The 15,387-nt window shown below is 41.0% G+C and overlaps 1 protein-coding gene across 11 annotated transcripts in view; it reads right to left on the reverse strand.

Moving 5' to 3' along the window:
* NLGN4X (neuroligin 4 X-linked) overlaps positions 1 to 15,387 on the reverse strand; it is a 245,856-nt gene that overhangs the window by 203,550 nt on the left and 26,919 nt on the right. For 4 of the 11 annotated variants that reach the window (XM_043537766.1, XM_043537770.1, XM_043537767.1 and 1 more), the window contains exons 2-3: positions 2,577 to 2,739; positions 112 to 196 (exon numbers count right to left, since the gene is read on the reverse strand). The exons of 5 other annotated variants lie outside the window; for them this stretch is intronic. The gene's annotated coding sequence lies outside the window, so the exon portion shown is untranslated. The remainder of the gene's footprint in view (positions 1 to 111; positions 197 to 2,576; positions 2,740 to 15,387) is intronic. 2 more of the 11 variants (XM_037899774.2, XM_043537768.1) reach the window with 1 other exon arrangement.

The raw sequence follows: 15,387 nt of genomic DNA on the forward strand, positions 1-15,387 counted from the left end.
CCAGAATACCAGAACATCAGCCACAGAGACTTAATCTTCATTTCCTAATATATAGTTGGATAAACTCAAAATTGAATTGTCATGAGCCTCTTGTTAACAGTTAACACTTACCACTGAATTGTGTTTTTGAGAATGCTTCAGAATCTCTCCGTGGGAGGCAGCATGTCGTCATTTTAGTTGCCACACAATTTTTCTCCTGTTAGACAGACACATGTTGTGCCTTTTATTAATACAAATGGTACTGTCATCTCAAAATACGTCACACTACTTTTTGTTTTTTATCCTTTTAACTTTCCGTAAAGGGCAGGCCTCCACACATACTAGTTTCAATTAGCTAAATTTCTCTCTTCTTTTCCCCAAGAACACTATGAGTCAAAGTTAAGACAGAATAGTCAGTGTGTCACTGCTAAGTTTGTTTATTGATTTAATTTATTTTTAAAAAATCAAGCCATCTTATTACCCATACAACCAATGATAATAGCAAAAAAGACTTTGCAAGGTATGCATGAGGCTACCAGTTTACCACTGATTTGTGTTATAATAATCTTCAGCACCATTTCTGTACAGATCCGCCACTGACATAGAAACAGATTTTCAGCTCGTTTCTAAGTTATTTATAACAAACAATAATTTGCAAAATAAATGAAATTGAATTTTAAAAATCTCCACATAATCTGTTTAAAGGCAGGCATTTTGCAATTTCACTTCAAGATACCAAATGGCACAATAATGAGATCTGCTGCATATAACATATTATTCTTTATATATTAGGTGCTTTGTAGTGATATGTAGCAAATGCTAATATGCCTGCAACCAAAAAGAAATCAATTTTCAATGGTCAGTATTGTACTTAGAAGCACTGGCACTACTTGTACTATCCCTTTTGGAGCTCAGAGACATTGCAAAACATTAATAGGTTACATCAGCTCTCCTCTTGTTATCACTGAACTAATCAATAAAGACAAGCACTTTGTGTGATAAATAAAACAGTAAGGGACGAAGGTGAGGTAACCTTGCATCCTACTAGCTCTCTAATAAAACTGACATAAATAGTGTATTCAAGAAATCAGGTCTAATGCATTAGCCACAGGACAGCCCTTACTAATGCAGTACAAACAATTTTTCAATGTGACAACAATTATGCTGTGTAAACATATACTGCTTTCAAAGATCACTGCTTCCTAAAATCCAACCACATGCCCTTATCATAGGGAGCAGACATGACTTTCAGGTGGCTGGTGAAGAAACGGACGATCATCCATGCACAATATAGATTTCTAAAGGGTATTAGAAAAATGTACTGTAACTCCTCACTTAACATCAACTGTTGTTTCATTGTTATGTCCCTGATCTATTAGAGAATATACTCATTTAAAGTTGTGCAATGTTTCCTTATAACGTTGTTTGGTCATGGGGACTTGGAACCAGGGTGGGCAGCAGCCTCCCATCAGATCCCCTCCAACCCCTCCCGCCCCCCAGCAGCCCTGCAGATCAGCAACTCCCCCCTCCCTCTCCATGCCTCCCTCCACAGCAATCAGCTGTTTCACGGGTGTTCAGGAGGCTCTGGGGGGAGAGGGGGAAGGAGCAAGGATGTGCTGGGTGGATGGGGTGGAGTGGGGGTGAGCCGGGAGCTGAGCACTCCCCGGGCAATTTGGAAAGTCGGCGCCTGTGCAGCCGTGCATGCGCCGTCCGGAGGGAGTGGTGCGCTCCAGCGGGACAGCGTGGGTTCGTCATCTCATTCAGTTTCCACAGGGAAGTGTTTGCAGCCACAGCCATGCATCTATTGTGTCTCCTCCCTCCTGCCTCCCTCGGTGCTGCCAATATCCTGGTTGATATCAACACAGTTGCTTTAGAAGGAGCTCAGGAAGTTCATGGGCAGGTCCCCAGACAATCCTCTGATTAGAACTTGTTTAAAACTTATACTGTGTAATGTCTTTTGTCTGGTGAAAAACATTTCCTTGGAACCTAACTCCCGCATTTACATTAATTCTTATGGGGGAATTGGATTTGCTTAACATCAGTTCGCTTAAAGTCGCATTTTTCAAGAACATAACAACAACGTTAAGAGAGGAGTTACTGTGAAACCTATTTGTTGGCTGCTGTCAGTGAAAAACATTTTTTAACAGCTACAATAAGGATGACAGCCTTTCGCCCACATTCTGGTCCCAGTGAGATCAATGCAAGTTTTGCCATTGTTCTTAATGGGACCAAGATTTGGTCCATAATTGCTTGTGCTGATTCCACATTGAGTAGTTCTTATTCCCAATGAGTTGTCCCATTGACTTCAGTCAAACGACTCATGTAAATAAGTGCTAGTCAGTGCAAGGGCTGAAGAACTGGTCCTCATTTAAATACAAAGATGGGGAATATCTACAAATACTGATGTTAGATACCACTGGATGGATAATGATGTCTGAATATAATGCACTTATGAAAAAAATATTGGTGCAAAGCATGACTACTTATTAATAAACAACTTGTGAAGTGTCTTCGCTAAACTGTGGAAGTGTCCATCTGGATATTTATTACATAGTTTGAGAGGAAGCCTAACATTACAGTAATTAGTTTATACACACCCTCTGAGGAATTAGGAGCTGAAGATTAAGACAACTTTTATTCCAAGCTATGATAATGTTTCAAATCTCTCCATATGCTAGCATCAGTTTTTTCTGGAGATTTCAATGCTCATGTAGATTCTGACCAACATTCCAACTCTTTAAGAGTAGTAAGTGATTAAACCTAGGATACAAGACATAAGGATATAAGGAATGGCTGGACAGTGAAAACCCACTAGGCCCAACATATCTTCCCCCTTTCAATATTTATTTTAACCTTGAACTTCCCTGTTTAGTCACTGCATATAATTTAACTCACACTATATGCAGTAAGTGTATTTTAAATTCATTCATCCTCCTACTTTGATAAGTTTAATATTTTTATTGCTGAGTGAGGTAGTTCTCTTACAATTACCAGCCTCACAGTGAACACGTAAATAATGAATACATTCCCTGTAATCTCCTCACCATTCCTCATTCGGTCCCATATTTTGGAACTTATACATGAGCCAAATGTGCGAACACCAGTCCGTACTGGGATTAACAAAACCTCTATATCCTTTTGTTGCATTAAATACCCTATTATTATAAATTGAAATCATCTTTACTGATATAATCCCTCTTTGGTAAATACATCCTTCCGTGGAAATGATGGTCAATACTGAACAAAATATTCTCAATGAAGTCTAGTGAAACAATAGTATCACTTTTTAAAAAATCTTTTGTTTTCTTTCTCTTGAATGCTCACGGTATCTTTATTTTAAAACAAAACAACTCAGAAACCATCTTTAGCCATAAAAACAGATGATGATTTAAAAGATTTTCCTTTAATATTTTCTTACCATTTCTTTGATCAGTAGGATGAATAATTATTTAATTTAACATGCGCGCTCTTATTTTAGTACATTGGCCTTACTTAATATCTGCCTACATTAAAATAAATATTTCACTGACTGGCCAATTCACTTAAAAGACTCAAATCCTTCAGTTTCATTTTTTTTATTATTATTAGATAGGTCTTTGGCATGTGGGCCAACTTTGATATCCCACAATCGATATCAATTTCTTGTGGCTGTAATCAGTAGACAAGACTGTCGAAATCTGCAGATAGGTAGGCAAAGCTGGCATACAAAGATAAATTCACAACCTGGTGCATTACAATGCAATGAATAAATAGCAATGTTTCAGATGCAACACAGAGTAAGTAATGTCTAATATTCCTGGGCTAAGGAGCCTCCACCAGATGTAACAATTCAATAGCTGTGTGGTTTCCCCTTTCATGAGTTAGTTTTCCACTTCACAAGCTATTTTACTCCTGTGCCAATAACTACATATCTTTGTCAATTATATTTGATGCGGAACTTTGAAATAATTCTCATTTTTAAAAATCCAACATATATTGCATTTCCTTTGCTTCAAAGCCCACTGATACTTTGGATCAGACCTCAAACAGTTTGTTGTGCAGTCCTTCCACGTATAGAACTACCATAGATTTTAAAGGTCACTATTTAAAAAAAGGAAGGGGAAAGGTAGAGTATGACTGATATTTCAGGTAGAGTATGACTGAAGTCTGACAGATTACAAATTAGAGGTGGATACGTTAAAAAAAAAGATAAGCATGACCTTCTTTTAAGAGATCACAGGACAAGACCTCTAGACAAATTAGGCTTTTAAGAGTGTCCCCACAGTTAATCCTACAATGTGTTTGTTGTGTCTTTCGTTCTTCAAATAAATGCCTAACATAAAGGAATTGAGGTGAATGGAAGGCAAGCAGAGAATAGACAAAGTGTTCAAGGAAGAAATTAGGGGGAAGGTGAATTTGGGGCTCTCAGTGATAGGCTTAAGAGTTCACATTTGAGGTGAACATTTGAACATGTGATAAGAATGGGATATGAACAACCAGCAAAGATAGCATGGGAGGAAGAGGATAGCAAGAAAAAATGTGGAAGACCGAGGATATGATGGAAAGGGTCCATCAAGAGAAGTTTGGAGAGAAAAGAACTGGAACTCCAAGACCTATGAATCTATGCTATGAACTGGAAGGAGTGGTGAAGAATTGTGGGTATCTCTGACCCTGTGTAAACAGGAAAGGGAGAAAGAAAGAAAAGGGAGACATAATACCAAGGAACCACAGGAGCACAGTGGGGGACTGTAAACAGGTGCCAACCCAGGGTGCCCCCCTCATAGACTGGGATGACACTGCAGGCACCCTGCCTCAGTTTCATTTCCAGTCCTCAAAAATAATTCACATACACCTAGAGTCTTTAAAAAAAATGTTCCCCTTCTCTTGGGATCTAATTTATTAAATGTCATTCAGATCCCAAAAATGCCCCAGAAGGTCCAGAATAATCAGTTTGCTGATCTTCTGTGCACAATGTAGAGCTTATTTGTTTGAGCAGGCCCTGGCAGAGGGCTGAGGCAGTGATAGGGAGTAGACATCTGGTGGAAAAGTGGCATGGTTTTTTTTAAGCTGTATTGATCACAGCTGATCATGACTGGGGTTCAAGTAATGTGCAACGGGGGAGAGCGGAAGAAGAAGTGCTGCTGCGTTGGCTAATAGTTACTGTATATATCCTGTTCTTGTGTTTTTGCAGTGTATGATAATGGACATTACTTAGACAACCTTTGGTGTGGAGTTTGTAGAAGAATGAACTGTAAAACAATATATACACTATTAATAATCCTTAGCTCTTATATTGCACTTTTCATCTGCAGATCTTAAAGCACTTCACAAAGGAAGTTTACATCACAACATTAAGTAATTACTGCATCAGAAACCTCCTTTCCAATAAGAACATAAGAACGGCCATTCTGGATCAGACCAAAGGTCCATCCAGCCCAGTATCCTGTCTACCAATAGTGGCCAATGCCAGGTGCCCCAGAGGGAGTGAACCTAACAGGTAATGATCAGGTGATCTCTCTCCTGCCATCCATCTCCACCCTCTGACAAATAGGCTACGGACACCATTCCTTACCCATCCTGTCTAATAGCCATTAATGGACTAAACCTCCATGAATTTATCCAGTTCTCTTTTAAACCCTGTTATAGTCCTAGCCTTCACAATCTCCTCAGGCAAGGAGTTCCACAGGTTGACTGTGTGCTGAGTGAAGAAGAACTTCCTTTTATTTGTTTTAAACCTGCTACCCATTAATTTCATTTGGTGGCCCCTAGTTCTTATATTATGGGAACAAGTAAATAACTTTTCCTTATTCACTTTCTTCACACCACTCATGATTTTATATACCTCTATCATATCCCCCCTTAGTCTCCTCTTTTCTAAGATGAAAAGTCCTAGCCTCTTTAATCTCTCCTCATATGGGACCGGTTACAAACCCCTAAACCTTTTCTAATGACAGTATATCTTTTTTGAGATGAGGAGACCACATCTGTATGCAGTATTCAAGATGTGAGCGTACCATGGATTTATATAAGGGCAATAAGATATTCTCCGTCTTATTCTCTATTCCTTTTTTAATGATTCCTAACATCCTGTACACTTTTTTGACTGCCGCTGTACCCTGCATGGATGTCTTCAGAGAACTATCCACAATGACTCCAAGATCTCTTTCCTGATTAGTTGTAGCTAAATTAGCCCCCATCATATTGTATGTATAGCTGGGGTTATTTTTTCCAATGTGCTTTACTTTACATTTATCCACATTAAATTTCATTTTCCATTTTGTTGCCCAATCACTTAGTTTTGTGAAATCTTTGTGAAGTTCTTCACGGTCTGCTTTGGTTTTAACAATCTTGAGCAGTTTAGTATCATCTGCAAACTTTGCCACTGTTTACCCCTTTCTCCAGATCATTTATGAATACGTTGAATAGGATTGGTCCTAGGACTGACCCTTGGGGAACACCACTACTTACCCCTCTCCATTCTGAAAATTTACCATTTATTCCTACCCTTTGTTCCCTGTCTTTTAACCAGTTCTCAATCCATGAAAGAATCTTCCCTCTTATTCCATGACAACTTAATTTATGTAAGAGCCTTTGGTGAGGGACCTTGTCAAAGGCTTTCTGGAAATCTAAGTACACTATGTCCACTGCACTACACAATGCTCCCCCGAACCATCTATCATGTGCTATCTCATGTAGTTTGTGTCTATTTTAAGGCCTTGGCCCTCCCTATGACTCCAGAAGGACTCCTCAGATGCCCAAGTTTCCATTCACTCAAATCGAGTTGAATCCTGTGTAAACTCCTTGAGGCAGGGATTGTTTTTGCTGTCTCCTGGTACTGCCCCTTGATTATCTTTGGTGCTTAAAAACAATGAATAAATAATAGTAATTAAAATATTCTCCCCAATTTAACATTCATAGGATTTCTTTGTGCTCCTCTAATTATCCTTTTACCTTAATTCTGCTTATTTTATAGATCTCCCAGTTCTCCCTGCCAGATTGTTTGTAATTTTAAACAATTTTAGATTATATTTTAAACTGTGTACATCCCTGCTTAACCTCTGTTGTCCATTTACAGTACTTGTTTAGACTTAATCTGCACGAGTTGCCACTGCTGTCTTTTCAACAATTTCTTAAATACAATACTCCCTCTCTCTATGTTCTTTGGACGTAAGCAATTTGCAGGTTACATCAACAGGCATATAAAAGGGGGGCTTATAACAGATGCAAGACTGAGCGAGGAAGTCTTAAATCAGTGTTAGCCTGATAAGAAGTGACTTTGTATTCTTCACTGTTCTCACAGATAATTTTAATGTAGGATTTCAAATCTTAGGGCACTTAGCACTCCTTTTAAGTATGCTTTTCTGAAATCAGAAACATTTATTTCCTCCAGGACATAAGATTACCCTCATTGTGTATCTCAATGATTTGATGAAGTTATAATCACTAGATCTTTGATGTTCCTCAAATTCAGTTTACTTAGCATACTTGGTTTATTTCCTAGGATTAGATCAACAATAACCTCTGACTTTGAAGGTTCTATGCAAATGCAATGCAAATGCAAATGCAATGAAGACATATGTTCTATCACTATTATTGCATAGTTATCCTAGTCATTATTTGAGAAATAAACTCCCCCATTACTGAAGTCCTGGCTTTCTGACATGCAGTTCTTGACCCAGTCTATCCAACTTCCCTGGAGGTCTCTAGCAATCCCCTGGCATCTCCAGAAACAAACCAAACACATTTAAGAAAGGATTTTCAAAATTGCTCAGTGATGTTCTTAGGGCTTGTCTCCACATGAAAGTTAACCTGGAACAAAGTAAAGTGGAAATTAAAACCAAATTAACTGTTTGTGATTAAACTCCATTCGTTGGGGCTCTTATTCTGAAGTAACTTAATCAACTTCCAAAAGCAAATAAACTAATTTGGAATAAGGTACCCTTATTCAGGATAAAAACATCCATATATTGTGCTAATCAGAAATAGCTATTCTGGAATAACTCTCCATGCAGACAAGCTCCAACTCTGCTTCCATCAGAAACAATGGAAAGCATTCTTATTAACTTCAGTGTCAGCAGTCATGTCAATGCTGAGTTTTATTGAAAATCGAACATTTAGTATCCTTAAATTTTGCCCAGACTGTTCATTGAGTCAGTTACAAGATTTGTAAAAGTTTCCCTGTCAACTCAGTATCATCCATATTTAACATTAAAACCATCTTAAGTTATTTTGCTGATCTTTTTAATAAAAATCCATATTCCGGTATTTTATATCCCTGTTCATTTCTCTAGATCACTCTTGTCATTCCATTACTTTCACACTTTCCCTTGAAATTCTCTAAACTACAAGTCAGCAAACTTGTTATAAGTGTTGTTTACACTCATTCAGAGAATAGTGGTCTAAATCCACAGTTGTGTGTGGGCAGCTTTATGCTGCTCTCCCAACATAAGCAGCATTAAAGTCAGCATAACTGGCCACCAAAAGATGCCCTTAAATTGTTTTGTCTGCCAAAACAGAGTTTTCAGAATTCAGAAGGACAGAGAAAGCAAGAGGCAGGCCTCACAGTTGGAAAGGGAGAAGGGACATAACCCATGCCAACTGGGAAGGCATCAGAGATATGCAAATGGAGAGAGCTTGTGCCACTTCTCATCAATATTGAAAGGTAAAACACAAAGAGCCAGGTATGGTCATCAGCTAACTTGGGAGCAATTATACAGTATCAAGAACGAACACTAAGGAAAGGTAGCGCCTGACTGATGTTCTTAGAAACCAGACTGATTTGACTGGAATTCCTCCCACATCAGATATGACAGTCTGTCACTGTATGTTGTTTCCTGTCTGACAGTGCCATTAAGTCTATCGCTATGAATCTGTTAAGCCTGCGTGGAGAGCTATGACATATGAAACCAACCTATTACACCTCTGTTTGACTCATGCCCCGTTTTCAGACAGGAAACAACATGCAGTGCTAACTAAAAGGTCTGCTCATATTCAGGGGAGGAATCCCACTCCTGTGGTCTGGGGTGTGACACCACAGATGATCTCTCCATACCCCTTTGCTACAGCAGTTCATGAACTCCTGGAGAAGAGTGCTACTGGCCTCTAGTTGTGAGGCAAACATGCAGCCAAACTAGGGCTGCTTTCTCAGCTGCTGCGATGAGTCAGCACCCAGCCAACAATGAGTCAGTCTTCAGGCATACAGCAGCAGCCTATCACAGAGCGGAACCTGGGTCAGATGACCCCAGACTCAGGTATTTCCACAGCCCCAGTAGAGCTGCAGATCAGTCTGAGCAACAGTGTTACCTGGTCAGGAACTCTTCTGTTGCCTTCCAGTGCACCAGACTGCCCCTGCCCCTGCCCCTGCCCCTGCCCCTGCCCCTGCCCCTGCCCCTGCCCCTGCCTGACCCCAGTCCTTGCCCTGCTCTAGCCTCACTCCAGCCTTGTCGCCAACCTGCTCCAGCCTGGTCTCCACCTCCTGATCCCTCCTACACCCTTGGACTCTGACTGGCCAACTTTGACCTTTGGCACTTATCTGGACTCTGACTTTGGTACTGACTTGGCTCGTCTTTGAACTCTGACTACCAGGCTTTGACCTCTGGCCCACACCTGGTCTCTGGCTATGGTTCTGACTCTGGTTTGTCTGCAGACTCTGATCTCGGTTTTGACCCTGGCCTGTCCCTGGATCTTGATTCCAGGAACACTCTTGGCCCAAGACCAACCTTACACCCAGCTGTGATCTGTGCTACAACTGCTAGGCCTGATTATCAGAGGCAGTGCCTGACATTAGGAACAAAGAATGTAGGGCACACTTACATGATGGGAGGCTTTATCTTATGAAACAGCGACTCTGAAAAAGATTTGGGGGTCATGTTGGATAATCAGCTGAACATGAGCTCCCAGTGTGACACTGTGGCCAAAATGACTCATGAAATTGTAAAGGGACTGTTGCCCCCTTACTAACATTCAGTGGGGGTGTTTTGGTTGATTAGCTCCGAGTACTAAAAGGGGAAGGGTTGATGGGGAATCAGGACCCTGAGACTTATAGTCCCCAGGAACAATGGAGAGAGGCCAATGCTCCTGGTCAGCCTGAATGACAGGGCGAGCAGGCTAACTAGGGAGTCAGGAGGCCGGGAGGTCCCGTCCTCCCTGTGAACTGGAATTGCCTGGGTCAGACAGAGTGGGGCTATGCTAAGGAGAAAGCAGGGGCCCAAGCTAAGCTGAGGAGCAGAGCTGTGCCAGATCCAGAGGGACCAGAAAAGCAGCCCAGAGAGAGCAGACCCTGCCTTGGGAGCAGAGCTGCAGCCCCAAAGCCAGACACACAGCCCAGAGAGAGCAGACTTGCCCTGGGAGGAGAGCTGCAGCAACCAGAGCCAGAGGGGCCAGAAAAGCAGCCCATGAAGCAGGTCAGTGCTGGGAGCGGAGTCACAGAAGCAGCCTGCAGAGCAGACTTGTCCTGGGAGCAGAGCTGCAGCAACCAGAGGCAGAGGGGCCAAGGAAGCAGCCCAGGGAGTTGGAGGCAGAGCAGCAGAGACAGAGTGGTGGAGCTGGGGCTGGAGCAGTCCGGAGCTGGGTGTGGTGAGCAGCTGGGGAGAGCGAGGGGAACCCTGGGCAGCGGGCCCAGCACAGGGAGACGCCTCAGCCAAGAGGCTCTGCAGGTCAGGCTTGGATCATAACCCCGACAGGGCGGGGATGACACTGGGAAGAAGGGTCCTACCACTTAAAGCCTGAGAGCGTGTGGCCACCACCAGAGCAAGTGTCCAACCCACAGCATCCCTGCAGCAAAGCCAGGGCCTGAGAAGGAGGCCTGGGACTTACAAGGAATAGACTGTGACCTGCCCGGACATTCCAGAGACACTGCTTGTGATTTCCCTGCCACAGAGTGGGGTGATGTGTTTCCTTTAACCTTTCCCATTTTTCCTTATTCTTTTTTAAATTAATTGTTGATTAAATAACTTGCATTTGCTTTAACTTGTATGTAATGGTCAGTGGGTCAGAGAAGTGCCCAGTGCAGAGAGAGTACCCCGGAGTGGGGACACCCTAGCCCCTGTCCTAGATGACCACAGCAGGGTTGGGGGTCGAGCCCCCCAGGAATCCTGGGCCCAGCCTTTTTGGTGTTATGAGGACTCTGCCAGACAGGAGAGTGGAAGGGGAGTCCTAAAGGGCAGGGAGGCCACTCGGTAAAGGAAGTGGGAGTGAGGACTCAGATCCTTTCGCTAGCCCACTTCACCGGGGTAGTGCAGAAACCAGGAAAGTTCCCCACAATAGCGGGACTATTCCCCCGCTTACACAATTGTTAGATGAACAAATAGGGGAGTCTTGTGTAGCAGCTGAAAGGTTATTTTACCTCTGTATTTGGCACCGGTCTGACTACTGCTGGAATACTGTGCCCCATGATGGTGTCCACAATTTAAGAAGGATTTTGATAAACTGGAGAGAGTTCAGAAAAGAGCCATGACAATGATTAAAGGATTAGAAAAAATACTTTATAGTGACAGAATCAACAAATTCCATCTACTTAGTTTAACAAAGAGAATGTTTAGGGGTGACTTGTTTTCAGCCTATAAGTTCTTACAGGGGAACAGATATTTAATAATGGGCTCTTCAGTCTAGTACAGAAAGATATAACATGATCAAATGGCTGGAATTTGAATCTAGAAAAATTCAGACTGAAAATAAGGTGTACATTTTTAACAGTGGGAGTAATTAACCATTGGAACAACTTACCAAGGGTTGTGATGGATTCTCCATTACTGACAAGTTTTAAATCAAGGTGGGATGTTTTTTCTAAAAGAAATGTTCTCGGAATTATTTTGGGGGAGTTCTATTGCCTGTGTGATACAGGAGATCAGACTAGAGCATCACAATAGTCCCTTCCAGCCTTGGAATCTCTATGAATTTTTACTATGCCTGAGTAATCAGTAGCACGAGGGCGCTGAAAACTACATCCTTATAGAGAGTGGATGAACTGGTGGGAAAGAGTGTAACACGCTAAATAAATTCGGGAATCCATTGATACACTTGCCTTCTTGTCCACTTGATCATAGATCCTTGACCAGGCTCAATTGGGTACTCTCTGGCTTGTCCACAGTTACCACAAACTTGGCACCTGATTGGCCTGGTTTCCTCCTCCCCACAGTATGACTGTGGGGCAGTGTTGCAGACAATAACTCATGTGGTGGAATGGTCCCCAACTTGACATCTGGAAGCAGTTTACAATGCCTAGCCTCTCTTTATACAGAGGCTATCCTCTGGATTCAGAATCTGGACATTGAGTTACAATGTCTGCATATGAGTGGAGATTTCTCCTTCTTTAGTTAAATAGGCATATATATACACACACACATCAGCCAACATCACTGGTTTCAATGGGGAAACCATTTACCACATGGATTTTTGTTCTGACTGCTCATAGTTATTTCAGCCAAACACTAGTCCCATTTCAGATACTTGTGCTAGTATGTTTCTCTTCAGCATGAATTCTTGACTCCAATTGTTTGCTGTATCATTGGGTTGGAATTCCAGCTAAGCAAAATGCTAGCAGTCTTTCGTGGAGGTTAGATATTGCAATATAGTTAGATTAACTAGACTAAATCCTTAGACCATCAGTGGGTGAGAGCTTCCAAGGTGACACACCACCCCTCCAAGTTTGCTGAGTTGGCTTTAGAGCTAGAGCATACCAACAGAGTAGCACAAAGTGGCCGCAATGCAGAGGATCTATCTCTTAGTCTCAGTTTTATCATCAGAAAACACCAGTCCAGAACTAAATAAATCCTCTGCCTCATTTCATAGTCTTAGAAATAAATTATTTTAGTTCTTTCTTCATCCATCAACAAAAATTCCATTTATGCTATCTCTCTAAATGAAGGAGGGTAACTTCTCTTTTCTGAACTCCTAACAAGCCTATATGTAACCTGATCTTAGATGGTCAAGAACTGAAATGAACTACCTATTGAACTTTGCTATTCTAACATAGACTTCAAAGTGACTACTCGTGGAGTAAGGTACTGGGCAACATGCAGTCTGCTCCTAAAATACCAGGTCAAACACTTAATTTGAAAATTATTGGTATTACTGTATTTTTCTTTCTGTGGTACCATGTAAATACTGTAGTTGTATAACATACTTGGTAAATGACACATGAGTAAATAAAATTACATGCTTTTTCCCTCCTGTTGTACAAAGGTGCTTATAACATAATCTGGACCTAGCAGGGATTACTGTGTATGAAAAAAACAGTTGCCATATTTATCATACAAGTAGAGTATCAATTGAAGTGCACTTTCCATGCAATTAAACTGTCAAAATGTATAATTTAAATGAAGGCACTCTCTGCCATGAAAACTGAGGCATTGGTTAAGTTTTTTATTGGAGATGGTAGAAATTGTTAAGATAAAATGAGAACCTAAATCATCCCCAAAATTCCAGTTGAACCTGTATCAGACTTCTATTAAATATCAGAACATAACAAAAAACAAAAATTAAAAGATACCTCAGACTGCCATATTTTTTTTCTCTTCAGATAGTACAGATAAGGCTCTATAGCTACCAAACTTCAAGCTCCTTATCCCAACTGAATATGAGCCATGTTTTGGTTCATGCTTCATTAATTCTTATCAGACATAAATTGAAGTTTCTGAAATGAAGGTACCAAAAACTTAAAGCCTACAGAAAAGAAAGGTTGTGTTAGAAACACTTGAAAACTTTAAAAAAAATAATGAAAGAAACGTGAGCTAAAATGAGGAAAAACAAGGAACAAAATAACTTCTTGATATCAGGCCTCTTCACTTATATGGACATTGATAACCTGGATAAATAAATAAAAATTGTGTAGTGTAACAGTAGCACATCATACTTAGAAAATAGTAGAATACATCATACATCATAAAAAGGATGATTAGGAGGGAATGATGTCTTGGAGAGACAACACTGAATTGGGGATCAGTCAGCCTGGCTTCCACTCTAGTCTCTGCCATTGACTCATTGTGTAACCTTCGGCAAGTCATTTACCATTCTGTATTCAGGTCTCCTTATCTGTAACATGAAGGTGGTAATGTCTGTTCAACCTTTGTGAAGCCTTTTGACAATGGTGGATGACATTCACTACATACCATAGTGCTGAACATTACTTACTATTTTCTAAGTATGATGTGCTACTGTTACACTACACAATTTTTTTTGATGATCTTTCTCTCCCATTTTAATGGGTCATATTTCCCAGCTATCAGCACTGCTCTACTTGACCCAATATTGCCAACCCAAAACATTTAAAAGCCACTCCCAAAAAATGAGATAAGATTAAAATTGAGGTTTAACAATAAAACATGAATAGTAATAATAATATGTGTGGAGTTCTTTTTTATTTGTCTTTCATTTTTGAGCCTTTAGGACATGCTCAAGTTTTCTTGAAACCCCAACAGCTAGAAAATGATTAAATAAAAGCTGAGATTCTCTCACAATCTCTTTGTCCAACAGCTGGGACTTTAAGTAAAACACCAAATACCATGTATTTGCTACTCATATAAACCAACAACTGGTAACAGACATAGGTTTTGAAGGCATCAGAAGTATTACGGACTACACATGTCTAGATTATGATTAATATTACACTTACATCCATTATAAACAAGAGATTAAAGTTAGATGGAATGCAGGGCAGTGCAGTGCTCTGCATTGACCTTCTATACTTCCTCCCTGGCTTGGGAGAGCTCACTAGGCAGGATCATCTGAAGTGAGAGCAGCAGCAGAAGCTAGGACTTGGCTGAGGGGTTTCTGAATTCCAACCAGAAGCAACAGCAGCATGAAACAGGAAAGATTTATTCCAGCTAGGTGCTCCTACCCAACTCCTCTCCTCTAAAATAGATATGTTTCCAAAGTGGTTCCTCATCCCCTTCAAGGATACTGGAGACAGAATGGGGAAGGAGGACATCTGCTGCTACCACTAGCTCCCTGTGCAATGACAGCCTTCAATTGTGATAAGCTTCCACTTTTCTTTGAATCTACTTTAATCATGAGATATACCTACATATACTTGTCTGTGATCCTGTCTCCTGCTTGCACCACCATGTGACATGCTGTCAGAACTGGCTGGATCCTGTTTCCAAATGGAGTAGAAAAGCTAGGAAGAAGCAAGAAAGAAGAAAGAGTAACTGACATTCCTCTGCAGTGAGAGTGGATGGGTTGGTTTTCCTCACCTATAAGCATTGGAGCAGTCATGAGAACAGGCCCGTGCTTTCAGAACCACACTGAAAAAGAAAAAGGAAAGGGAGTATCTAAGGTTGTAAGAAGGGCTGTGAGAGTGAAAAAAAGCCCTATCCCAGACCAGATACAAAGAAAAGCATCCAAACCCACATAAAGTAAATCCGAATAAAAGGCCACTCTGCAGAGAAACTGGGCTGCCAACCAAGATTAGAGCAGCTGAAGCAATGAAGC

This window comes from Chelonia mydas, chromosome 1 (genome assembly GCF_015237465.2).
Source record: "Chelonia mydas isolate rCheMyd1 chromosome 1, rCheMyd1.pri.v2, whole genome shotgun sequence".
Taxonomy (NCBI): Eukaryota; Metazoa; Chordata; order Testudines; family Cheloniidae; genus Chelonia; species Chelonia mydas.